At 46.5% G+C, this 27,799-nt stretch overlaps 1 protein-coding gene across 2 annotated transcripts in view; it reads left to right on the top strand.

The window, feature by feature from the left end:
* TDRD15 (tudor domain containing 15) overlaps window positions 1-27,556 on the top strand; it is a 105,466-nt gene extending 77,910 nt beyond the window's left edge. Inside the window, exon 8 of one of the 2 annotated variants that reach the window (XM_054701335.1) lies at window positions 27,540-27,556. The gene's annotated coding sequence lies outside the window, so the exon portion shown is untranslated. Of the gene's footprint in view, window positions 1-7,725; window positions 7,741-27,539 lie in introns of those variants that run through there. The other variant, XM_054701334.1, reaches the window with a different exon arrangement.
* The last annotated feature ends 243 nt before the right edge of the window (window positions 27,557-27,799 follow it).

Below are 27,799 nucleotides of genomic sequence, written 5' to 3'. Positions count from 1 at the left end.
TGAATAATGATAGCGAAGAAATTTGATGGGGAGGATTGAGGTGCTATGACCTACTAGATCTCAAAGTCTGCTATAAAGTGATGGTGATGGAAAGTGGGTCTGACAAAGGAATAAGCAATAAGCAAAAGAAGAGGCAATTCATAAGCAGAACCTACTTTGTGTTAAGTTTTATATTTGGTGGAGTCAGCACTTTTAACCAATAGAGAAAATCCTGATTATTCAGTCAGTGATTTTGGAGTAATTGACCTGAATTAGCAAGAAATTTAAGTTGGATTTCTAGCTCATATTTTACAAATGAAGAAAGCCCAAGTGAATTAAAGATTAAATACTTTAAAAGAAATTGAATGTATTATTAGAAGAAATTTTCCTTCTAATCTTTTCGGTGAAAGACTTTTCACTGCTTGCCTCCATGGCCAGAAAACACAGAGAAAAAGAACACAAATTTGACTTCATAAAGTTTAGCATTTTCCATATGCTTGCCTAGAACATCCTTTTATTTCTTCAGTCAGCCAATGTTTATTGTGTAGCTACTACATGCAAAGCACAAATGGGAACAATATGTAGCTGATATGGCATATGATGATTTAATGTTTTAAATGCATAAAAATTCTTATAAATAACTACAAAAAAAGAATTTGAGAGATAGTAGTCAAAGTGAAAAAAAAGCTAATGAATAGCTGGGGGAAAAAAAAAACCCCTCCATAATCAAAGATGTAACTTAAAACAACAATGGGGTAATTACTTTTCACTTACCATATTAATAAAGATTTAAAGACTTGAGAATATCCACTCTTGCTAAGGGTGTAAGTATATAGACATTTCAACATCTCTTGTGAAAATATAAATTGTACTGCTTTTGGAGGGCAATTTGGCAATGTGTAATAATGTTTAAAATGTGCATAACTTTTCACCCAGCAGTTCTATTTCTAGAAATGAATCCTAAATAAATAACTGCACAAGTGTGCAGAGATTTATGCAAAAGGTTTGTAGCAATGCTTTTACCAAAGAAATGTGAAAATCACCTAGACATCTATCCATAGGGATTAGTTAAATAAATTGGGTTATAGCCATGCATTGAAATTCTGTGAAACTACTCCAAAATAACATATTCATTTGTTTAGCTACATGGAAACTTGCCCATAATATATTATTATATTAAGATTGTCAGTTTTAGACTATGTGGAAAATGACTCCATTTTAAAGTATATGCATACAGATTTCAAATATATGTGTGTATGTATATACATATATATATATATTATATAGTAACGCATAGAAGTAGCATAAGAGTATTAATGACAATTTGTGAAGGGTGGGATTTCAGGGGATTTATATTTCTTTATATCTGTTGGAATTTTCTGGAGTCCTGAAAATTGCTTTTATAGTAAAAAAAGGGATATTCTCATTTGAAACATTTAAGTCATAAAACCATAAAAATAATCCATAAAAATTATTTTAAGGTCACAACTCTTTTCTGTACACATTTTCCATGAGGATTTATAGGATCTTTGTTCCCACTTTATGTTGCCCTGAGAAATTCGCTTTGTCAGTTCTCAGCAGTCTTTTCAGAGAGCATTTCTTTAGGTCCAGACACTGAGATTCAGAGATGACTGGGCGTGACACTTCACTCTAAGGAGTTTGCCATTTTATAATGTGGTCACTTATGATGTAGTAAAAAGAACTCTCAGCAGAAGGAGGCTGGTTCATTTACCAGCAGTAGCTGCTGTGGGGTCCTTACAGAAATGTAGTAAAGGGCATCCTAGAGATTTATAATACGAAGACTCACAGCAGTGGCTGCTGAGTTCAGTCTACCATCTGTCCGTGTTCGTCCTGTCCAGACACATGCCCTGTCTTCACAGGATAGGCCAGAGCTGACATTTCCCATAATGCACTGCCTGCCTAGTGGATGTTTATGTCCAGAGCAGTGCTTAAGTTCCCACTCCTAGTATCACCTCACTTTTTGGCTCCCCCATTCTTGAAAAAGTGAAAAGTTGCCTTGAAAACACTGGGTAGTGGCAAGCCACCTCTTTGGCCTGTAGAAAAGGCGATTATCTGATCATCAGCACCCTACAAAGAAGGGCTAGTTCTGCTCCTGGGCAGATTGACAGGGTTCTTGTTCTTGGACTCATGCTACCAGCCCCACTTGTGATTCCCATGGGCTCAGAAACTCTCCTTCCTCCTGCCTTTAGTGGCTAATATAAGTGTATCTGGTTTCCTGTGATAAGCAGAGCCTTTCCTGCTAGTCCTGTGGGCTAAGAGAGGACCCTGATATACTTGTTACCACTCATATCGGTAAGCGTACAAAAATGTCAGCCCAGGGAGACCAGATTACACACAGACTCTGTTCTTTTGGGTCTCAGATATCCTCTGGGGAGGGGGGGCATTTACACAAATAACCATGTGTGCACTACAGAATTGAGCAAGCTGGGCTATGGATGCTGAGAGCAGGGAGAGCCACATCCTGCTGCAGAGACACCGGAGGCTCAAAGCAACAGGGTCCCTCTAAGATGTGTACATTTTTGATGAACAAGTGATAGGGAAAAATGTAAAGAAATGTCTTAGATGTCTCTTCTAATAAGAGCAAAGTGTAATCATTGGGGTACTTGAAATCTGTGTGTCCCCAGAAAGTACCTGAAAACATATTATTGATCTCTAAAGGCTTTTGGGGGCAGAGGAACATAAAGTGGGGGGGGGTGTATACCTGACAAGTATCAGTGGGTTCTGAAAAATAGGTAGGTTTAATATGTGTCCTTGTTGACAGTAAGAATGAAAGAGAAGGCCAGAGGACTTTTGAGGACCTATGACAGGAGTCAGAAATAGCAGGGGCCTTGTCTGAGAAATCTGAGATTCTGACTGAATCTCTCCCACACATGCTTTAGATAATTTTTTTCAAACCATAACATTTTCTTAAATACCCTTCAGTGCTTCTGTTTATAACCTGCCCATTCTTCAATGCCCGATTTGCCCAATCAAATGATACCTTCCCTGGTGTCTTCATGTATTCTCCATAGGGATGATGTGCTCCTTCTATGTACTCGCATAGCTTTCCTAGCTCTTTTTACTTAGTATTGCTCTAGATAGTATTGATCTAGATAGTTGTTCTAGATAGCATTAATTGTGCACTGGCTCGTGGTCTCATGATGCTTGTATCTATCCCATGTCCCCTAATGGAACGTGAGCTCATGGTACGTCGTTTAGCAAGCTCCTTGACAGAAACACATCATCTGTGCAGTTTGCTCAGTGAGTGATGAATAAATGACTATTCAGACAAATTTTTGTCTAGATTAGTATTTGCATGATTACCTCCTCAGGGATGTTTGGGAAATTTGTGGGGGACACTTTTTTGTCATATGATCAGGAGGATGGCTGCCATTTACTGGAAATGGATCAGGTGTGCTGGAGGTGCTGCAAGATGCGGTAGAACGCAGCCTGATGAGCAATCCTGTGTCTCACATGGTCTTTGAGGGACCCATCAGACATTCAGGAAGCTGACAGACATGTTCATAATAAAGCCTAAAAGCAAACTCTTTATATTTGTACACACACACACACACACACACACACACACACACACACACACACACACACACACAGGTTATTTGCACCATTTTACTATAAGCTGAATTTTCCAGGAGTACAACCAATATGAAAATTGAGAGAAAATTCTATCCTTTTTTTTTTAATTTTTTTTTTTTTAGAGGCATGTTTATTTATTTATTTGTTTGTTTGTTTTTGTTTATACATGCACTGGGTACAGTCAGAAGCGCGGGAGGGTGAGAGAATTCACCAGAGCCAGAGCGGGGAGCAGAGCAGGCAGAAGGACCGAAGTACACTGCTGAGGGGAGCAGCGGGCGGCAGGAGAGGTCTGCGCGCCATGTGGGACCCTCCTCTGGTGGCCGGGGAGCAGCCGGGGATCGAACCGGCACCGCAGAGGCCGCGGGCAGCTTCGCAACCCAGCGCTCAACCACTGCGCCACTGGGGAGACCCTCTATCCTTTTTTTATTTGGAATTTTACCAAGTCATGATCATCATTTTGGGAAATCCATCTTTGACCAGCACACCTCCTACAAGAACTGAGATGCTGATACAACACTCGCCTAGATTTGTATTTGTTGAGGCTTCAGTCAGAGGAATTACTGCTCTGTGTGTTCTTGGGTGGGCATGCCCAGCACCCACTTATTAAGTGCACAGTTTTATTGTAAGTTACTTCCCATCCACTTCCTAAAGTACATGTTACACTCTTGTAAGTTACTTCATATTTATTTCTCTTTTAAATTACTGATAGGGCGTTTGATTATTTTAAAATTGTGGCTAGGAGGGGCATACTGTCTTTGAATTTCATTTTAGGATAGTGAAAGGGGCGTTGGTTCTGCTCAGGTTCCAACCTGCTAATCTAGGTGGAGGTTTTCTATTTACCATGGAAAACTTGGGTGCGTTGCTGCAGGTCCAGAAATGTCGTCCAAGATGTTCTCCATGAGAATAAGCCCAATTCATATCCCTGGCCTCTGCTAAGAGCTGACATTTTAGCATTGCTAGATGGATATCCGAGGAGCTGTTTGCAGTATGATCTTTGGTAGTCACATGATAAGTTGAAATTTTTCAAAGTGTTATGATCACATCCTCCTACCCAAGGTCAATTCACACTTGAAACCATGCCTGTCATAGTTTCCAGGTCCTCCCTAACGATTCGGGCAGCGCTAGTGAGCTCATCCTGTTTGGACAGCAGTCCTCACACTACCCGTGCTTCAGAGCTATGGAAAGCTAATTAAAATACAGATTGTCGAGCCTTGTCCCCAGAGTTTCTGATTCAGCATGTCTGAAGTGGAGCTTGATACTTTACAATTTTAACAAGTTCTGAGGTGCTGCTGCCGGGGCTGCTCAGGAGCCCACACATGGAGACCCACTGAGGAGAGGCTAGAGATTAATACCTATTTATTTGTCTCTGCCTTGTCTTGATATGGACTTAAAGCAGGAGATTTTTTTTTGAAGGAGGAGAAAACAAACAAACAAAAATCAGCAGAGTCTGATACAAAAATGCAAACCCAAGGGTCACCTATGTTTGCTGAGGGGAGTAGGGGACATACATACAGCGGTGAGTTTCTGAGTGTCTTTACTGCCAGAAATGCTGTGTGTTTTAAAAATGGAAATCACTAAAGCCCTTGGGAAGAACCACTGTGTGTGGCACAGAGTTCCCACTGCCAGCCCGATGAGGGAAGCTCAGGTGTGTCACGATAATATCTTTTAAAAATACAAACTGAGGGGCCTCCCCGGTGGCGCAGCGGTTGTGCGCTGGGTTGCGAAGCTGCCCAAAGCCTCTGCGGCACCGGTTCGATCCCCGGCTGCTCCCCAGCCACCGGAGGAGGGTCCCACAAGGCGCGGAGACCCCTCCTGCCGCCCTCTGCTCTCCTCAGCAGTGTGCTTCGGTCCTTCTGCCTGCTCTGCTCCCCACTCTGGCTCTGGTGAATTCTCTCACTCTCCCGCGCTTCTGACTGTACCCAATGCTTGTATAAATAAATAATCTTAAAAAAAAATAGAAAAAAAAAATACAAACTGAGTGGCGCAAGGGGTTAAGAACTGCACTATGAAGCAATCACAGCCTCTGCAATACAAGTTCAATCCCCTGCCAGCCAGGAAGCAATGTACATGGTGCAGCAGACCTCTCCTGTCTTGCCTGCTGCTCCCTTCAGCAGTGTGTTTCAGTCAGTCTGCCTGTTCTGTTCCCTGCTCTGGCTCTGGTGAATCCTCTTACCCCCTGCATCTCTGGCCTGTATCCCAGCTCTTGTATACATACATAAATAAAAAAAATACAAACTGAGGGGCATGTGAGCGTGCACATGCACACACACCCATACACGCGTGGACGCACACACACGTGTGAACATGTCGTAGCCACTAAGGTAAGTGACTGTACTTAGGAGTCAGTACACACTTTTGCTTGTTCTGTCCATGTGGTTCATTTTTCACTTGCAGATAACCTAACTGGAAAACAAACCAACAGTAAGGGGAGACAACTGCCAGCTTCAGCCTCCTTCCCCAAGAAATAGGGCGGGATTCCATTGTGTTTATCGCCCTCTGTAACGATCAGGTCTAGCGTCACAAGGAACCCTTCACACATGACCAGACTGTTCTTGCTTTCTGATTGTCTCCTGCAGCGTTTATCTTAATGTTCTTCCATGTGTATAATTTCCCAGAAAATTTAGCACTTAATATTCTGATGGCTTCTGGTATATGTTTTGTCTCCCCACTGAGAGAGTAAGTGACTCAAGGGCACAGTCTGTACCTTACACCATTCACCTCCCAGGACGGAGTCCACACAGATACCGAGTAGCCAGGGTGCTTCCCATGTGGGGTGGAGGGGCGAGAGCACAGCAGAATCACTAGGGAGCTTATAGTGATTCTTAAGATTTAAATTTTTCATTCATATTATTTATATGCAGCCTGTCTTTTCAAAATCTTGTACCTGAGTAAGGGGACTTGGCATAAGAGAAATGTAGCATCACAAAAGCAATCGGTAAGTGATGGCTTATTGTGTAATCAGTGGTAAGAATACTGGCCCACCTATCTGGAGGAGAAAATATTAAATCCATTAATTAAATCACATATAATCTATTCATTCATTCATTTAACTGAAAACCCTACTTTGGGGCCATCTTTGGAAGAAACAGGCATGAGCAAAACATAAGCATAAACCTGTGAGAACAAAGAGGGTGGATGAGACAGTGAGCTCCAGGCAGTGAGCTCACATGCAAGAGGGGCTGTGGGCACAGTTAAGACACATGCACACACGTGTGTGACCACACATGTACACATGCACAAACACACAGGTACACAAACACACACATATACAGGACACCCCCCCCCACACACACACACACATTATTTCAGCTTTCCCTACTCTATGTGCTATATAGCAATGAAAGTGACATAGGACAGCAGGGGAAGATGCTCTTTTAGCCAGGGAAGAGCTAGATGCTCTTTTAGCAAGCATCTGAGATGCCTGCACTGAAGATTTTTTTTTTTTTAAGATTTATTTATTTATTTATACAAGCACTGGGTACAGTCAGAAGTGCAGGAGGGTTAGAGAATTCACCAGAGCCAGAGCGGGGAACAGAGCAGGCAGACCGACGAAGTACACTGCTGAGGGGAGCAGCGGGCAGCAGGAGAGGTCTGCGCGCCATGTGGGACCCTCTCCTGTTGTCCGGGGATTGAACCAGTGCTGCAGAGGCTGCAGGCAGCTTCGCCACCCAGCGCTCAACGGCTGCGCCACCAGGGAGGCCCTGCACTGACGTTTTAATGGCAGAAAGAAACGGGCCTGAAGCAATCTGAGAAATGGGTATTTTTTTTAAAGATTACTTATGCGTAAAGAACTGGGGTGTAGACCAGAGGTGCAGGGGGGGTGAGAAGAATCACCAGAGACAGAGTGGGGAGCAGAACAGGCAGATCTACTGAAATACACTGCTGAGGGGAGCAGCGGGTGAGACAGGAGAGGTCTGCTGCTCCATGTAGGTCACCTTCCTGGCCTGATCAAACTCAGGCTCTGGAGGTGATAATGCTGAGGCTTAACTCCTAGGCCACCAGGGAGGCCAGTAAAGGGTATTTTGGGTGGAGGGAACAGGTGGCCCAGGGAACCTTCTGAGGAGCAGCACAGCGGGTGGGATGGAGCAGAATGTGAGTGGTGGTGCAGGGGAGCGTGGCGGGAGGACTGTCCATCTTCCTCCTTGACAGGGGAGGAGGAAGACGCTGGAGAAAGGATTTGGCTAACGGACTCCAGGAGTGGAGACACAGATTCCTGCAGAAGTGTGAGTGTCAGACTCATCTGAACTAACCCCTTATGAAAGGTTCCGCTGGCAGATGGACGTCTGTTTCCATGCCCCCGACTTGCAGCTGAATGAGTGGCTGGTGGTATCTGGCGAGATGTGGCGAGTGCCCGGAACTGGAGGAGCCCTGTGTCTCTGTTCTTCTGTTCAGGCCGCTGTAATCTAACACCACAGAGTGGGGGGCTGAGAACCACTGGAACCGATTTCTCATTTTTGGTGGATATTGATAGACGTTGGAGGTCAGGGTGCCAGCATGGCCAGAGAGGGTGTTATTGGGGGGCCACAGACTTCTGGCTGTGTCCTCATCGGAGGGAGGGACTGGTGCTGTGTGGGTCCCATGCATGAGGGCTCCATTCTCAAGACTTCATGGCTTCCCCAAAATGCCACCTTATTCATACCACCTCCTGGGAGGATTTGGGTTTCAACATATTAGTTCCGCGGGGAGGACACAAACATTCAGACCATAGAAATGTCCAAAATAGGGAAACACGAATGAGGGACTCAGCTCACATCCAATGTGAGCTGGATGTGTTGGCAAAGCCCGAGTTTGTGGCTGAGTCACCTTCTATGTGGAGCTGGCTGCTGCCCGGGACTCTGCCCAGAGGGTGGACCTGTCATCCCCTGGAGAAACTTCCACTGGAAGACGGCAGGAGGAGGCACATTCTCCCCCTCGCCCTTATTTCCTCACCTCCTGTGTGGGAAGGGTTTCTTCCAGCACAAAACAACAGAAAACATCTGCTCAGGGTAGCTTCCCACGTCAGCGAGGTTTTAAAGATTTGGGAGACCCCCACCCTTCTAGGAAATGGCTCGGTCCATTGTAGGGACTGTGAGTCTGAAATTTGTCAGGCTGGCTGCGGGGCTGCAAGTTCAGTAAGAGTTGATGCTGTGGTCCTGAGTCCTAATTCTGTAACAGGGTGGTCCCCAGGAAAGGGGGAAGTTCCAGGTTCCCTGCCCCACCCAAGGGAGGGTGGAGCTGAGCAGGAAGAGGAGAAGCTGAAGAAAAGACTGAGGAAGGAAGCAGGATGGAGCCAGAAGGAGACCTGGAGGAGGCACATGGAGCCTAGAGACACGTAAAGAAACTGCTTGTCTTTTGGTCGTGGACTGGGTGACACAGATGTGGGTGAGACCCGTGGGGAGGTGACAATGGCAGTTTTTATCTTGATGTTGATTTTGCTCTTTTCCTTCCGGGCTTGTCCAGTTGTTTGTGACCCTTTTCTGTGGGTCCCCACTGGAAGATGTTTTAGACTTGTGGTAGACTTTGGGGCCTTGTTCTGGGCCGATCCCATATGGATGGACTTTTACCCACGAGGGGATGGGTAACTTTGGGTGCTTCATTTAGAAACTAGACTCTTTGCCTTACCTGTATTGTTTCCTAGTTTTATTAAAGTTCCTTCCCATTAAAGTCTCATGTGTTTTGTGTTGATGCGGCGGATGGCAGAACCCATTTAGAATAGGCAGGTTTGCGGGGTTTTGGGCTGCCCCTCTCCCTGTCCTATAACAATTCCACACAGCAGTGGGCTAGAAACTCGGGCGTGGTTTCTACGTCATAGTCGTCTTCTTTTTAATCCCATTTTTACCAGCTTCATTGAGGTATAGTTGACAAATAAATTGTATATATTTAAAGTGTACAACATGATGATCTGATCTATGTAGACATTGTGAATTGATTGTTACAATCCAGTGGATTAACACTCTATCACCTCAATAGTTCCTTTTTTTTTTTTTTTTTTTGTGACCCATGCCTGCAGCAAATTTCCAGAACAATGCTCTCTGTGTGTCACTGTCACTGTCCCAAGAGAACTTCTGCTTTAGAAACCTCAGTCTTAAAGCGAAGAGAGCCCCACCCACATTATGGAGCCCAATCTCAGCATTTACTTACTTAAAGTCTATGGTTCACTTACTAATTTTCCCAATTTAATCCTTTACTTCCTATTTATTTGTTATAATTTGCCAGTTGACTGATTTCAAAGTCTCCTCTAAAATAGCTTTACAAAAACATCTAGACTGGTATCAAAACAAACAACAGAGCACTCTGGCCAAGTGGACAGGTGACATTCCCCCCACAGGTCGCTCCCCTGCAGGGATGCTGCCAGGAAGGGAGTCCTCCTTAGCCCAGAGATTATTCGGATGTGCAGTGGTTCAGACCATTGTCTCTGGAGTCAGACTCCTGGGTTTGCATCTTATCTCCACCACATACCAGTTTTCTAAATGTTGGGTAATTTACTTAATCTATTTGTGCTTTAGCTTCCCCATCAGTAAAATATGAATATAATATTACTACTCTCGTAAGGCTATTAGGAGGATTAAGTGAATTAATCCAGATGAAGAGTATAAAACAGTGTCACATAGAAGAGCTCAGTAAATGTTAGCAATAGTTATGAACATGATTATCATTCTTTGGTGGTTTAGGTGCTGGGAATAGGGACCCAAGAAAAAGGCAAAGTAAGTGAGAGGAAGTAACTGATATGTGCAGGAGCAGATCTCAGTAGCAGGGCAGGTGCTAGGGGAAAAAAAAGGCCGGCAAAGGTGACTCCTGGGTTTTGGGAGTACTAAAGGCTGAAGCTTTTGTTTGTTTTATCTTTTCGTTCTTTTTTTTTTTTTTTTTTGGTCCAGGTTTCTCCAATTTCTGAAAGATCATTCCTATTTGGCATGATTTGGTGGGTTTTTTGGGGGGGTTTTGGAACTTCCAACAATGTTTCCATATAAATTTGTGGCAGTAGCATCCCCAGACCCCCAAAATAACTTAGCAAATCACACCAACTAGGAACATTGCAGTTATAAACATCAGGGGAAACGGGCATTGTAATTTTTTATGATCCCCTCTAGTGTTCAGGAAAGTAGGTTAAGTCCTACAATCCAGTGTCAGCCGGGGTTTGCAGTTGCCCTAGGGACTAGAAGCAAGGAAATGAAATAGGGACTCCAGTGACTTTATTTGAATAGAAAAGGAAAGACTCCAGAACCGGAAAACCCGGGGGCATTTCAGCAACACACACAAATGCCATTGCTTCCCCTCTGGAGTCTTGTGCCCCCACTATGCTAGGTGTGTGTGGTCTGAAATACTGACCTGTCTTAGTTCTGTCTCTTGGCTTTTGTATATATGAAAATGTTGTGTCTGGATATTTTTACTTTGCTCAGAACATAGACAGGCATAAAAGGTAATGAACAAGAGGTGTGAAAAGCAGGTGCTTGGGGGTACTGTCTTGCAGCTTTGATCAGGCTGAAGTTTGTAAAAGGGAAGTGCTTCTGAAAAGTAGCCAAATGACCTTGGGCATTTAGTAATGAGGCCCCAGAGCAAAGTAGGTGAGACTTTGATTACTTCCCTTAATTGCCCACCCAAGTGGATTCCAGGCTCAGCCTTAGGACTGGAAAAGGCCAATTTGAGATTGGTCAGACTTGAGCACCTCGCAAACAGCTATCACAAGCCCAGTCACTGGTGCCCGGCAAGGAAATTAGCATTTATCGCATTTCAGTAAAAATGATGTGGCCCAGTTAAATTAGATTTCCTTTCATTTACAATAGACTTAAAGTCCTATTTAGCTATAATCCAGCCATTGTAAAATTGGTTACAAGGATCCTAATTTTCTGAGATATTGAAGCCTCCCATTCTATCAGAGCATCTTGATTTTATCCATTTTCATCCATCGTTAAATTTCTTATGGCTGAGAATGCCAGAGGCGACCTACCTTTCCAATCTGCTCCTGCATTCAGCAGTAACTCGACTGAGATCGGAAACATTTATTTTATTCAATGCCTTATCTGTTCCTTTCCACTATTTTAAACACTACTGAGGGTCAGACTGAAAATCCTTCTGATTCTAACTGTAATCAAGCGGGAAATGATTTTATTTTATTTGATACTAGTATCAAGTTTAAGAAGGCAGCATTGTTTCATAGAGGGAGACTGAATGGCCCATTCTGCCACTGCTGAGCATTTACGGTTTACCTCTTACCACAAAACCATGCTTACGTGGTGTTTCTCACTTAAAATTCTCGGAGCCTTCTCTCTGCTTAAATTGATGTTTGTCTCATTTGGAAATCAGCTCAGGCTTGGCCACTTTTAGGAACCTACAGCCGCAAGTGGTTTCTCTCCTGCCTGTGAATTGCTGCTGCCCAGATCTGTTTCCTAGGGTTGATTTGCCCCCATGCCATGTCGTTGGTTTCTTTCCTTCCCAGCAAGTCTTGTATCCCCATCTGTAAAGGCAGGACCAGGACACAGTGCAGGTTTTCTGATCCCATGCAGACTGGGTAAAGGAGGAGTCAGAGTCTTCAGTGGTTTTGCAGGTTTTTATTGGGGTTCAGCGGGTACGTGGCAGGCCTGCCAGCCTCCCAACCCCCACCAAATCCTCACTCTATCTGGGCTCTCTGGTGATCTCGGCTTCTCTTCGGCTTCTGCTGCTGCTTTCTCGGCTTCTGGCGTCCCTGTGACACCACCCTTAAAAGCACAGTCTTAGCCCAGGTGTACCCACTCCAGGTGCCCGCCATCAGGCATGCATTCAGGATCACAGGGTTCCCTCATCTATCCTGATGGTGGGAGGGCAGAAAAGCCTGATACCTTTTGCCTTACCCTACACCATCCCAACTGGGTGCTTTGTGACAGTGGAGACTGAGGCTCACCCCACTCCATCTGCTTCTCCTAGTGGAGGGAGAGCCCCTGTTGGTGGGTGAAGTCCAGCCAGCGGAGCCTGGCTCGAGCAAGAGTCTGTGCTTTCTGCGTTCCTGACTTCAGGATCTTTAAAATGTCAGCCTGATAATCTACCAGGTGCATCTTGTTCCCGCCTCCTCTCAGGTTTCCTCTAGGCCTTAAAGCCTTCAGGAAATGTCAAGGGACTCCAGGCTCCAGGTGGGCGGTACTGGCCTCCTCTGGGAGGGTGCCTGGAGCGGAATCAGCTGTGTCTTGTGGTCTGCCTAGCCCGATCTGCAGCCCTGGAGAGCAAGGGCTCTGCAAGGAGAGTCTCCTTCCTACTCCCTGCCCTGACCATGTGGTGGCTCTGTACAGCTCCCCAGGAGCTACCTGCTGAGAGGAAGGAAGACTTGGATTGGAATGTTCTCAAGGAATTTGGGTCGCTCTGATTCAGGAGGCAGCATTTGTAACCCACCTCGCACTCGGCAGTCTCAGGTGAGCTGGGACCCGCACGCTCCCAACATGGCACCCGGTCGCCGCTGGCCCAGAACCTGCCGTGAGTCTGGTCTGTTGGAGATGCCAGGGTTTGGGGTGCAGGGACTTAATACAGCCCCAGCATTTGAGTTGCTAAATCCGCAACTTGGGGACTGAGTCCAGGCTTCATGTTGTTACAGAGCAGCCCTAGGACATCCTTTCCCCCTAACAATGTCTTCTGGGTCCCAAAATTCAAAGTAGGGGAATTTGCTGAGACAAGTAGGGGGGTAGGAAGAGGGACACGGAGGGTCAGGAAAAATGGAACATTTCCTACTTATTATTCAAAAAACCTAATGAACCTTACATCAACCAGAATGTACGAAACTGAAAATGCTCTGTTCTGGAGGGGAGAAATCCAGGGGTGCGACACCGGTTGTGCTGCACAGCATGGGGAGCTGCGTGCCCCCCTGGGCAGGGCCTCTCCCACTAGCCATGGCTTCCTTGAGCTGAGGAAGCAGAAGGCATGAAAAGGACTGACAAAACACTTTTTTTTTTTTTCAAAATTATTAAGGAGAACATTAGCCAGAGTGCCTGCAGAAAGAACTGTTCATTGTTCCAGAAAGTTTGGGTCAAGTATTTTTGTTTCTTTTGTTCTGTTTTGTTTTCCAAAATTCAAATATGATGACTTTGTGGAGAAGAAATCTTCTGGGTCTTTCTCTGTCTCTCACATTTTTCTGGAAGAAAAAAACTCTGAAAGAGGAGTTAGAAAGCAGCATAGGCTGCACCCAGTTTCTCCCTGATCACAGGGGTGCTGGGTAGTTGTGCTTGCAGCACTTTGCCAAGGAGCCCCTGTGGGGGTCCCTGAGCTCCCTTCTTCTCACTCTTCTGTCCTCCCACTTGCACACAGGCTATGGAATGACCTAGGAGAAGGGAACCGTTGTTTGGGAGGCCACCGTGGCCTGGGCTGTGGCTCACCTTTTTGTTCTTTTTGCCCATTGAGGAGTTCCTAGGTCTTTGTCAGGAAGACTTGTCATGTCGCCTTCCATCAATAGCCCCATTCTCCGGCAGTGGGGAAAAATTGGTAGCAGCAGCACAATTACCCTTACAGGACAGGGAGAGTGGCCTCACCTGCCCTTGGAGCGTGTTGAGCAGAGGAACCTAGACCACAGAAGGCTACAGTGTGTGTGTGTGTGTGTGTGTGTGTGTGTCTGTGTGTGTCTGGCGGGGTCTCCCTCAGTAATCAAACAGGACTGGAAGGGAGGTCAGGGATTTATCTGGGCTAAGCATTCAAACCCCTTTCTCTTCCAAGACCCCTATTCCAACAGGAGTCAGCTCCCCAAGCTCTTCAGGGAAGGTGTTATAGGACAGCCCCGATATTGAGCGGGTTCCTGGCTGCGGGTCCTCACCCGCGCGCTTAAAAGGGACTTATGAATACTCCACTACAGGCACACACAAAAGGTTAATACAAGGTTTATTTACAAGGGAAAAGGAAATAAGGAAAATGGACAACTCAGGGAGAAAATAGGGAAATAAAGTCTTTAATGCGTCCTACCCGATCCGCCAACCTGGAAACCCAAAGTCATTCTCAGAGCTGGCCGGACGCTGCGAGCTGGCGGAGAGCCAAAATGGGGGACCCCTCCAAAGCCCACGTGTCTGCCTTTTATACTAACCTGGCTGCTGAACCCCACCCTCAGGTCCCAGCCCCCTTCCCTTGGGTGGTGATGGGATTTGGAGTTCCCAGTGTCTTTGGCTTTGGCCTGGGGTGGGGGTGGAGTCCACAAAGCCTGTATGGAATCAGCTTTAGGACAGCCTTTTCCCCTAACAATGGGACAAAAAGGAAGCTCTAGTATAGCTGGGAAGTATAGCCTCCTTTGATGGCATCTGACTGAGGCGACTCCAGCTGTATAAGTCATGTGGAACAGAAGCTTGATGAGCAGAGGGTGAGCCCCCACTGAACTGTTGTCGTTTTTGGAGTCTGTGGGTTTGGAGTTGCGGGTCCTTGGGTTCACTCTGGGAAAGGTTTTACCAGAGCTCCCGTTTCAGCGACATGCGGAAAGTTTTCCAGGAGAGTTTCTCCACGAGTCAGAGACATTAGTTATATTTAAGGGCAGGTTTATTAGGGAAGGGATATGACAGTAAAAGACACTTGCATAGGGCCTCCCCGGTGGCGCAGCCGTTGAGCGCTGGGTTGCGAAGCTGCCCGCAGCCTCTGCAGCGCCGGTTCGATCCCCGGCTGCTCCCCGGCCACCGGAGGAGGGTCCCACGTGGCGCGCAGACCTCTCCTGCCGCCCGCTGCTCCCCTCAGCAGTGTACTTCGGTCCTTCTGCTTGCTCTGCTCCCCGCTCTGGCTCTGGTGAATTCTCTCACCCTACCATGCTTCTGACTGTACCCAGTGCTTGATATAAATAAATAAATAAATAAATCTTTTAAAAAAAAAAAAAGACACTTGCATAGACCCAAGTGAGCACAAGAGCTGTCCTAGAAGGGACAGATTTGCTAAGAGAGGCCTGCATGGTTGCAGGCAGCGGCCTTGACAGGACACGGGCAGGGCAGGAGGCTGCTGCCCTGCAAAGGGAAAGAGTTGGTGAAAAGAGGCACCTGCATAGTCACAGGTAGGCAGTGGGATTGCTGCCCTGAGCCTGTGCAGAGACTACACTGATACAGCTTTCTTCTGTTTGGATGGGGTTCACTCCTTATGAGCTCTCAGTTGGTTGCTAATTTTGAATAACTATGTAGAATTTGAAAGGGACCTGAGATTCTACAATGGGATCAGTCTCCATATCTTTACCTTTTGGGGTCTGTTGGGCTGGATCTCCCTATCTTTACCCTTGGGCCTGTGCTCCAGTCAGCAGTCTGATACCTGCTTGGGTGTTATGCTTTGTAATCTAGGCCTCTGTCCTGCCTTGGATACTAGTGCCTGGGGATACTAGTTTCCACACCTGGGTCGATGGTTATGCTAATCTCTTCTAACCCCACCTCCTTGTGTGAGCCAGGTTTCTGCTCTTGTGGTGCCTCCTTTAGTGTTTTTTTGTTTTTTTTTTTTCCTATTCTTATCCTCCATCAGAACCACCTGGTGGGTGAGGTTCTGGGGAACCCATACCGAACCACTAGGGATAAGGGAGCTCCCTGCCTCAAGGGAGAATTTCTCCCCTTTGGCTACAGGCTCTCTTCCCTTGGACTTTGTGCCACGGAGCTTTGCTGCAGTTCAGCAATGTTGTTCTGAAGGCAGGTCATCAGAAGTGAGGTGAGATTCGAAGTCATAGGTCAAGGATTCCTGTGTCTGTTCTCCCAGTGACAGTAAACACTCATTTCTACAAGGAATTCCTCCTCAGTTCTCACTACAGCTGCAATTCTGGCAGTTTCCGTTGTGGCAGTTTATCCATGGTGAAGCTGTTCTATGGTGGAACAGAATCAGAATGAACCTTTAGATGTTGTTTAACAGGAGAGTTGGAGTCCAGCCCTGTGACCTGTCTCATCTGTCTTGATAATTCTGCCACCTGGTCGGTCTTGTGCTATGTGACCTTGAAAAATTGACCTTACCTTAAGCCTCAGCTGCACACTTGGGTGATCAGTGTCCATCTTACAGGGTCTTTCAAATAGTATATCAAAATAGAACATTTCTGTATGGTACCTGACACACAGTAGGTGCATCTGGAAATGGCAGCTTTGGACATGATGACTGGGTGACTATCAGTAATCAGTGAGGGTTAGGACACAGTGGTCTCTGAAAAGAGTGGAGGAAGGTAGGTAGGGGAATTGACCCCATGAGATTTGTCTCCTTTGCTCTATTCTCTCTGGTTGTCAGGCTCTCTGCAAAGATGATTCACCTTAGTCCAGCACCAAGGCTGCCTGGAATTCTGGTTTGTATTCTATTGGGACCTGGAACAAAGCCAGGGAGGCACAATGAAGGATGTTTCCCTTTGTGTCTCCAGCTGCTTCCTGGTTACAATGGGCCATTGTTGTGCTAGGTCACAATGGAAGGAAAGTGTAACTGATTGGCTAATTGATTCTGTCTTGGGCCTCAGAGGCTCTGCTCTGTCAGGGGCATCTGAGGTTTTGGGAACTTATTTCTAACAGTAAATGAGTTATTACTGACTGGCAGATGGATTATTGATCTTAACTCTTTTATCCTTCTCTGTAATAGAATGATACATTCATGAGCTTTGCCATGCGACTTTGGACTGCCTCCCTTTAAAGCAGGAGTATAGGTCCCATCGGTTTTGAGAGTGGGTTTAACCAATGGGATGTTAGTATAGTTGATATGAGCCTGGGCTTTAAATGAGTAGGATTTTCGACTTGGCTTGTATTTCTGCTCTTTTTCATGGAATGGCATGCTCTGGATGGCTCCTGATCCATGGAGAATGAAAAGACACCAGTGTCATAGCTGACCTCTATCCTTAGTTAGGATCCAAGCTGGTAGAGTCCAATTTAGATCAGCTGAACCCCAGTCTACCCACAGATTGATGAGGGAGAAAATATCATTATGAGTCAATGAGATTTGGAGCTTGTTATGCAGCATTGCTGTGAAGCAAGAACTAACTGATGCACTGACACATGGATCCTTTTGTAGAGAAAGGATCAGCAAGAGGATTTGATGGTTACAGACTCTGATATAGGTTCTTAGAGAAGGACCCAGAATTTTCTGAAAAAGAATGCTTAGTTGTCTTTTCTCTTAGGGGAGACTAGAGAGAGTACAGGCTGGGTATGGTTTGTTTCCAAACTGTTCCCAATCTAGTACCTTGCTCACAGTAGATAATTGATAAATGCATATTAGATCTTATTGGAATGAATAAACATAGGGTAGGAAGGATTTATTTCTGTAAATGTCATTTTCTGTAGGAGCATCCAAGATGGGAATCAGAGAAGAGGCCATAGGAAGAGCAGGTTCAACCCACCCCAGACAAGGCCATCCCCAAGAGAAATTTTTGGAATACCCTGGATCTTGGCACAGCCTTGATAGATTTTGTTCTCTGAAGGTTGCTAGAGGATATGCTTGGAAATGTATCATTTTTGTCTCAGTGAGGCCAGATAATTTCCCAGAATACCATTGTGATGCTTAGTGGGTGTCTCCCCTTCTCTTTCTGGCCAGCTCCTCAGAGAAGCTGGACTTCCATTGCTTCCAGAGAAGACTGACTGGGGTTAATGAATAACATGAAAACGATGGTGCTGCTTCCTGATAGTACAAGAAAGCAGAGGGAGAGTGAGGGCTTGGAGGTATTTGGAGTCTGAGGGCTGGCAGCTCAGTGTCCTCATGTGGGAATTGTAGGAAATCAAAGCTTGTCTCATAAGGTCATTGGGAGGGTCAAAGAGATCCAGTGGGTGACAGGTCACTGAGGGACAGGGTTCTTGCAAATAGCATGATGGTAGAGTGATGGGAGAGAAGACTGTTGGGGGAAGGTGGGCAGTTTACATCAGATGCAGTGTCAGGAAGCCAAGTGGTGGCCAGGCAGGTGCCCTCTAGTTCCAGCCAGCTTGGTCACATCCCAGCTCCTCTGCCTATTAGCCATGTGACCTTGGGCAAGTGGCCATCTCCTTGTGCTTTGATTTTTCCATCTCTAGAAAGGGCAAAGTAGTAATACTTTTTCTCCATCATGATGGTGAGGCATAAGTGAGTTAATGCCAAAACAAATACCTGAGCTTTAATATAAAAAGATATTTAAACTGAAATGGCAGACAATAATCTTCAAGGTATGCCAGCTATTAAAAAAAAATCCTTATTTTGAAATAACCATAGATTTGCAGGAAATTGCCAAGAAATGCCAGCCTCCCCCCCATGTTGGCTCTTGGAATAAATATAGTTTTGTGTCAATACCAGGAAACTGGCGTTAATGACTCTGCAGAGCTGCTTCATATGTCATCAGTTTCATATGTACTCCTGTGTGTGTGTGTGTGTGTGTGTGTGTGTGTGTGTGTGTGTGTGTTTGTAGTTCCATGCTTAGCTCTGTGTAAGCACCAAAACATCAAGAATCAGAACTATACAATCACTATAAGGCTCCCTCAGCACCCACCCCTCCCAACCCCAACCCACCGAGAGCCACACCATAGAATTATTTTCAGTGCAGAAATAGCCAGGAAACAATTCTCCTCAGTAGACGTACATTATAGCAGGAAATGCCTGCTACTGAACTTGTGAAACGCTAAGCTCCATGTAAACATTCAACTAGAAGCTGGATCTTCTTTATCAGGGATTTTTAAAGTGGTAATACAGGAGAGAGGCAAGGGATTGGGGTGCATTGAGCTAAGGTCCCAACTTGAAGCTTCTCTGACTATATAAGAAGTTGCCATAGGGAAGTGAGGGATCAAATGAGTCTTGAAGAGCAGGAAGGCAAATGTGAGACCATACTAGGTGAGCCACAAGGAAGCCAGCTTTGCTCTGTCCCCTGACCTTAGTGACAAAGCTCTGTTGTGCTCTGGGCCTATTGTCACTACCATGTCCTCGCTCAGTCTGCCCAGAGTGGTCCCACACTTGCTTCTTCTTTATAACCCAGACTCGTTTCTGGAAAGGAAATATGACCAGTTCAACGAGGTGGTTTCTTCTAGTACCGTCTGTGACAAGGTTCTTTCCCTGGAATGCTTTCATTCTTTTTTTTTTCATGGGACCTCAGCAGGTAATTTAAAAGACTAACAAACTTTGGCATAGATCACTTTAAGAGCCAGAGAGCTGGCCGGAATATTAATGAAGTCATCTGGTGATAGAGTTGCTTCCTGATGCAGGAATATATCAAAGAGGTTAGGTCCATGAGTATTACTCTGCAGAGCCCCATCTCTATTATCTAGCTCTTAATTACTTCATTAAAATTCAGCAGAGAAGCCGCCCAAATCCGGTAGCATGCCCAAGCCTTGCTGGGTGATTTCCCTGCCTCTGGCCAGACGTGATTCTTAGTTCTTTAGGTCTCCGGAGATGAGAAGCCAGGTCTTAGGCGGACAGATCTGCTGCTGCTGGCTGCATTAACTTGCAGCACTGGGGGGCTGCCTGCCTTGTGCACAGTTGGACTTCCTCCCCTTCACCCATGCACCAAGGCTCTACTTATCCAGTATCCTTGAAGGAGCTGCCCCCCCAAAGTGCTAACTAGATCTCAGCGGTCTTCTCCATAGATGCACATGCATTCGGGGACTCGTTGGCATGACTGCCGCCTCCTCCCTTACCTCTGAGGCATCAGTCAGGACACACTTTCAATTTGGTTGGCTCATCGTGGAAGAAGTGGGCATGGTGGGCTCTGTGTCTCGTTTCCTAACTTCCTCAGTTCCCCTATAAAATGTCTCTCCTGTAAAATGAAGCTGCTCAGTGGCTTGGCCCCTCCTTGGGTTTAGATTCTAGTCTTAAGAGCATCCATTTTCTTCTGGATCCAGTCATCTATTTTTGGGCATTTGGGTTGTTTCCAGGTTTCACCTATTGTAAATAGGGCTGCAGTAAACCTAGGTGTACGGTGTTCTTTTGAATCATTGTTTTTGTGTCCTTGGGTAGATCCCTAGCAGTGGAACTGTTACAGGGCAGCCCTGATATTGAACTGGTTGCCTGGCTGTGGGTCCTCACCCGCGCGCTTACAAGGGACTTATGAATACTCCACTACAGGTGCACACGAAAGGTTAATAAAAGGTTTATTTACAAGGGAAAAGGAAATAAGGAAAATGGACAACTCAGGGAGAAAATAGGGAAATAAAGTCGTTAATGCATCCTACCCGATCCCCCGACCTGGAAACCCAAAGTCACTCTCCGAGCTGGCCAGACGCTGCGAGCTGGTAGGGAGCCAAAATGGGGGACCCCTCCAAAGCCCATGTGTCTGGCTTTATACCAACCTGGCTGCTGAACCCCACCCTCAGGTCCAGCTACCTTCCCTTGGGTGATGATGGGATTTGGATTTCCCAGTGTCTTTGGCTTTGGCCTGGGGTGGGGGTGGAGTCCACAAAGCCTGTATGGAATCAGCTTTAGGGCATCCTTTTCTCCCTAACAGAACTGCCCGGTCCTGTGGTAGCCCCATTTTTAGTAGATTGAGGAAGCTCCAGACAGCTTTCCACAGTGGATGGACCACTCTGTACTCCCACCAGCAATGTAGGCGAGTTCCTTTTTCACCACATCCTCACCAACATTTGTTGTTGCTTGTTTATTTATTTATTTTTTATTTTAACATTTATCATTTTTTAAATTTTTTTTAAACAATGCACAATGGAATATTATTCAGCAATCAAAAAAAGATAAACTCATGTCTTTCACAGCCACATGGATGGAGCTAGAAGGAATGATGCTCAGTGAAATGAGCCAGAAGGAAAAAAGAAAATATCGGATGGTTTCACTTATAACAAGAATATAGGGGAACCCAATAAGACATCAGTGTAAGAAATTAATAACAGTACAAAACACAGCAAAGCAAAAACAGACAATTGCAAATCAGAGACATACTGCAGGGGAGGAGGCGGGAGAGGAAGCACAGGGAGGGAGGGAGGAGCACAGGGGACTGAGGTGATGGCGCACCCCGTGCCTTGGGGAAGGAAATTCTATGGGGACTCAACCTGGGGGGTGGGGTGGAGGGAAAAATATTGTTTAAAAAAAAAAAGCACATCCATTTTCACCCAGGGCTCTGATGCAGCGCCACCTACTGGCACGAAAAGGCACCAGTCAGCGTCTGTCCTGCACTATCCCTGTCCACTCCTCGCTGGGTGACAGCCTCATCCCTGCCTCCCTTGCTAACTCCGGGCTCAGGGAGCTGCCTGAACGATCTTTATTTTTCTCTTATTTAGTTTCCACTTTATTATTTTCCTTTCCTCTCTTTTAGACAGTAGTAAGTCGTCTACCATAATCATTGCCACCACTACTAAATTAAAGCTTTTCTCGTGATGCCGTGCAGGAGTTACCACGTCCAGCATCATCGTTAGGGGGTGGTGCCCCTTCTTTGGAATTTTATGAGCGCACGGGCTGTGGGAGCTTGTTTTTAGATCCAGAGTCCTCTTAATGTTTCTGGATTTCTGTCTGTGCTCTAAGTCTGTGGATTTTCCTAGAGTCACTGAGTCAGCAAAAGACAGTGCATGTGAACATGTTTACCTCTCAGTGGAAACAATGTGTTTGCCCATAAAATCTGTAGAAGCTTCATCAGCCCTTTCTTGTGCTCCTTCTGCTTTCCCATGTTTATTTTGCTATTTTCCCTAATCACTAAATCTGCCCAAAGTCCTTCAGAGAAGAACAGGGCGAGTTCAGGATCTCCTGGGTTTGGGCATGTGAGTCTCCAGTGCCCCATCACGAAGATCCGGACGTGTGGGAAAGCTCCAGGCAGGCCCACGCAGAGCCTGAGGCCAGGCAGGAGGCCAGCACAGAGCAGGGAGGCTTTTGAAGATGAAGACTGAGAAGAGCTTGTATTGAAGAACGTGGGGCCAGTGAGCCAGACTGAAACTTCTGGTGAACAGTAAAAAAAATAGCCAGCACTGTTATAGGACAGGGAGAGGGGCAGCCCAAACCCCGCAAACCTGCCTATTCTACATGGGTTCTGCCATCCGCCGCATCAACACAAAACATAGGAGACTTTAATGGGAAGGAACTTTAATAAAACTAGGAAACAATACAGGTAAGGCAAAGAGTCTAGTTTCTAAATGAAGCATCCAGAGTTACCCGTCCCCTCGTGGGTAAAAGTCCAGCCAAATGGGATTGGCCCAAAACAAGGCCCCAAAGCCTGCTACAAGTCTAAAGCATCTTCCAGTGGGGACCCACAGAAAAGGGTCACAAACAACTGGACAAGCCCGGAAGGAAAAGAGCAAAATCAACATCAAGATAAAAGCTGCCATGGTCACCTCCCCACGGGTCTCACCCACATCTGTGTCACCTAGTCCACGACCACAAGACAAGCACAGTTTCTTCATGTGTCTCTAGGCTCCATGCGCCTCCTCCAGGTCTCCTGGCTCCATCCTGCTTCCTTCCTCAGTCTCCTCTGCAGCTTCTCCTCTTCCTGCTCAGCTCCACCCTCCCTTGGGTGGGGCAGGGAACCTCCCCCTTTCCTGGGGACCACCCTGTTGCAGCACGACTCCTTCTGAGTATTTCCAGAGGAAATAGAGCCTTTGATGGAGACTTGGGGATCCTTCCCAACCCCAGACCTCGGCTTCCTGGGGTCTTTTCTAAATCCAGCAGGCATAGGTGATATATCGAGCTCCAAATGTCACTTCTGGCTTCAGGAAAATGTTAGACAGGGAGTCTCCAGCTTGGGATAGCTTGGAGCACTTCTCCATGTTTCTTTTCTTTGTTTCATAGTCAGAATTTGGGGTTTGGTTCTTTTCTTTTTATGTATATATATATACACCCCTGGTTCTCAGGCCTTCAGGCTCACACTGAATCATACCCCTGCTCCCATGTCTCCAGCTTGCTGATGGCAATCCTCAGCCTCCTGTGACACATGTGCGTGAATTCCTCACAATAAATCAGTGTGTGTTTGGTTCTGTTTCTCTGGAGAACCCTGACTAATTCAGGTGATTGCATTACGCTGGACTCTCCCCTGGGCTTCTTGGATGTGTACTTATCCAAGAGACAAAATAGCTTAAGGTCATACCTCATTCGTTTAAGTAGAAAACATTTTTCTTTGGGGGGGTGGTGCTCATTTCAGATCTAGTTTTGATTCTAGTATACTCATTCAGTGCAATAGAGCTCAGCCACTTATGCATCCTTGTCATGTGCCAAGCTTGATGCTGGACAATGGTGCGGTGATGTGGTCAGAGGTGAGTTGCATGGAAGTTCTGTCCCATGACTTACCTGACCTCCGCTTTTGACATAGCTGCATGTCTGTTAGCCTGGGTCCTTCAAAAGCAGTGCTGGTAAATGTTAGCTCTTTATTTGGAAGGTGCAAGTCCAAGGTGGTGGGAGTGAAGACAGAAAGGAAAGATATGAGTCCAGCAAAGCTGAGTTTCTGTTTTGCTGGCCAGATACCTGAGTACCTGTGTGTGGCAGAGGCACCTCGCCCTTCTGCCCTCTTCCAAGATCAAGAGAAAAATAGGCAGGGTATCTGTGAAGACATACAGACCTTGAGTCCCAAACACCGACTCTCTCCTCACGGTGAGGAAAATTTGGAATCCAGTGGAGTGTGGGGGTGGATGTGGCTCAACTTCTAAATTCCTTCCTTCATCCCCATCTGCTGGAAATGATTGTATCCTGCTGACAAGCTCCTCCGCTCGGAATCCTCATCCAGGGGCTTAGCAGTAATAGAATGGCTTCTGCTGCCCCACCTTGGCCTCCCCTGGGGACCCAATCCAGCCTTATCCTCTCCACAATCCCTTAGCAGAGACTCAGATCCTTATTAAGAAACACTATGGATTTTTAGAGTAAAAAATCTATAGAGAGACTTCAGAAACAGTCTAGTGAGATTATAAAGAAATGTGGGCCAGTTTTCCAAGAAGATTTTATAGAATATTCAATAGCACTCATGTCACAAAAGGCCTATGGAGGTTTCCCAGGCTGAGACTGGCCCTGAGTTACGATTCCCTGATGCAGAGCCCTGAGAAAGGTCACAGCGTAACAGATTAGGGCTTGATTCTGTGGTGCTTGTAAAAATAGAGTCACCTCCCTAAAATGCAGTGGGGATATTAATTTCCAGGACTGAAGTTCAATTTAACAGAAAGACAGAGTAGAAAATAGAGCTGTCTTTTCAATCCCGATGGTCATAATAGAACCCCACCCTGCCCCTCTCCGAAAACTGTCTCCCAGCCAGCTTGCAGACGGTCGAAAACGTGCCTTGTGCTTTTCTTTCAACGATAACTGGAACTGGGTAGCTGGAGGGACAGCAATTACTGTCCACAGATGAGGAACCTGAGGCATTTGGAGGTTAATCTACTCTCTCATGGGCACGGAACAAGTCAGAGGAAGACTTGTTCTGTTTGCAGTTAGTAAAATCCTGCTCGCGGCTGGGAACAGATGACCATGTCCCCTTAACTTTTATACAAGAAGGAAGGAAGTCATGAGTATCCCTACTGTGTGCTAAGCCCTGTGTACTGTGCTTGACAAACACTCTCTCACCCAATTTTACAGTGAACCTTATGGGTCAATATTGTCCCCACTTATTAGGAAACTGAGGCTCAGAGAGGTCAGGGACTCTGTCCACATAAATCACAGAGCTCTTAGGAGGCCTAGAGTTGAGAAGAGTTGGTGTCAGACATCCGGCTGGTGTCTATCCACTCTCCTCTTGACCACACAGGCTGTCTGTCTTCTCCACTAGACTGGAACCACCATGGGGACAGGAACTATGTCCTGGGTCACCCCCACACCCCTCAGTGCTGGCTCAGGTTAGGGCTGTCAAGGCTGCTGAGAGCCTCTCACCAGAGGATTTATCAGAGTGGATGATATTAACCTAAAAATTAGGGAGACAATTAGAAGGCAAAGCATATTTATGTGGGGATCAAAGAATTGCAACTTGGGAGCACAGAGTCAATAATTATAAGTAATGTCTCCAAAGGGAAAAAAGTCAGGGAATTTTTAGAAAGAGAAAAAGAATGAAGAACGAAGTCAGGTGAAGGAGTCTCAAGGTGAAATGGGCCAGTCGAGTGGGCACAAGGTGAAAGTGGATACAAGTTGACTTTGATTAGACCTTTCAAGCAGGATGTGCTATTCTTTCTGACTCTCAAGCAACTGCTCTTCAAACAATTACCATTTGGCTCCACCCAAAGGTCTGACCCAGTTTAAACAAAAATGCAGAGTGGTTTGCCTGGATGGCCACCAACATGCTCCGCTGCTGTCAGCTTTTCATAGAGGGAGCCCCCAGGAAGATGTGTGAGGTTGTTGCGAACATCTGGCCCATTATTCCGTGAAACTGGTCGGAACATTAACTGGAACTCTGTCCTTAAGATTCAGTGAAATATCCGTTTCTAGGCAGAGAGGGAGAACATGAGGGTGAATTTATCCAGGTCAGTAAGAGTGGGATCTTGGGAACTGAGGCATTTGAAGTCCACCAAGGGACCTCAGTGACTGCAGTGCTGCGTGATGAATGGAAAAGTCTTGAGAGTTCACCATCTTGATGGTGGGCTCACAGCAGGCACTCCATCAGCTTTTCCTGGCCTGCGACAGCTTCTTCCCTGGACCCTCGCCATTAGCAATGGCTCCCAGCCTAGACAGGCCTCCCACCCATGGGTGCTGGGAGGGACCCTCCCCAGTGGGAGGGTCCAAGCAGGTGTTCTGTGTGGGGCCTGGTTCTAGATGCTCCTTCCAGAGGCAGGGGTGGGAGCTGGTTGTGTGTCAGCCCCATTTCTGCCTTAACTAAGGGAAGGCACTAATGAGAAAATGTGCGTGAAAGCAACTTACTAAACAGAATGAGCCTTTTTTCTTTTTTAATATGTGTCTTTTTTCTAAAAAAAGATTTATTTATGCATACAAGAACTGGGGTACAGGCCAGAGATGTGTGTGTGTTGGCGGGGGTGGGGTGAGAGGATTTACCAGAGACAGAGGATTTACCAGTAGTGGAACAGAACAGGCAGACTGACTGAAATAGACTGCTGTAGGGAGCAGCGGGCGAGACAGGAGAGGTCTGCTGAGCCATGTGGGTTGCTCCCTGGCTGGCCGGGGATCGAACTCATGCTGCAGAGGCTGTGGACAGCTTCACAGTGTGGTGCTTAACCCCTTGTGCCACCAGGGAGGCCCACCAACAGAATGTACTCTTATTCTCTATCTCCCCTGCTGCCTTGATTTGTTGGCCACTGTCCCAGGCCTTCTCAGTGGCCTTGGGCAAGATGGAGGTGCTCCCCCTCTGCTATGGCAGTGATGATTGGGGTGAACTAGTGAGGCAGTGGCACCAGGTGACCATGACCCAGCCTGGGCTTCCACACTGGCTCTGGGTTGGGCTGTGACACTTGCAGCAAAAGCCTGTATCGCGCTCACAAAGGGTCTCATTAGCGCTGGCTGAGCTCCCTCCCTGGCTCTTTCTAACAGCGAGCAGTTTTAATTGCATTCGATCACCTTTTGCGATGACCTCTATGGCATCTAACAGTTTTCTTATCTTCCAGTGACTCTGAGACTGGATACGTGCCTGTAGCCTGCACCCAGAGTGTGTGAAAGGGTCATGCACGGCACTGGGAGAGGAGTGGGTGGATGTGTATCTGCATGATGTGGGAAGCCTCACAGCCTCCATCTTTGTGCACAACTGAGACTCTATTTTCAGCTCACGCCCCACTGGAGGTGACTTTTCCAGGCAAAAAGAACAGAATTTGCCCACTCACTTCCTATTTCCACTGTGAGTGGAACACAGAAGCAGTGAGGGAGTGCAAAAGATTTCCATCGGAGCAGCTGGCTCTCAAATTTCAGGGTTCATAGGGCCTCCCCTGCCTGGGAGGTGTATTACGATGCGGGTGTGTGAGCCTGATCCTTGGAGCTTCTGAGTTAGTAGATCTGAAGCAGGGCCTGGGCCTCCTCCCTTTGGAATAACCTCTTCAGGCCATTTCTGCGTGTGGACCACACTTTTAGAATCACTGGGTTAGAGACGTGAATCTGGCCCAGATGGCTGCAGAAGCCCGCATGGAGGGAGAAGCAGTTCTGGGGAATAATTATCAGCTGGTGGATGTAGACTTCTTCAATGAGACAGTGGACAAAGCCTTCCTATTCGGGTGGCCATATGCCCTGTTTTGTCCGGGTTCATGGCTATTATAGGTCTATTAATACCTGTTAATTATTTTTAGTGTCTCCTTCCCCCTTCAGAAAAGTGTCTGGGTCTGGACGATTAATTATATAGTTACCCTACTTTAAAGCGGACCTTGAGCAGCTCTGTCAAGGAAAGAGACATTTCTTCATGCCCACATGGGCTCCAGACAAAGGCCCATCACTTCCCCGGTGAGTGTCCCTGGCATCTGAGGGTCGGGAGTGAATGCATTGTGTTTGCTCAGCTGTCCTCACTAACAGCCCGGCTAAGGGATCACCCTAGGGAGGGAAAGAGCCCCGG

The sequence above is a fragment of the Talpa occidentalis genome, unplaced genomic scaffold (genome assembly GCF_014898055.3).
Source record: "Talpa occidentalis isolate TD23 unplaced genomic scaffold, MPIMG_talOcc4v2.1 talOcc4.5, whole genome shotgun sequence".
Classification (NCBI taxonomy): domain Eukaryota; kingdom Metazoa; phylum Chordata; class Mammalia; order Eulipotyphla; family Talpidae; genus Talpa; species Talpa occidentalis.
Note: the sequence above shows the minus strand (reverse complement) of the source record. Positions and strands in the feature narration are given on the sequence as shown.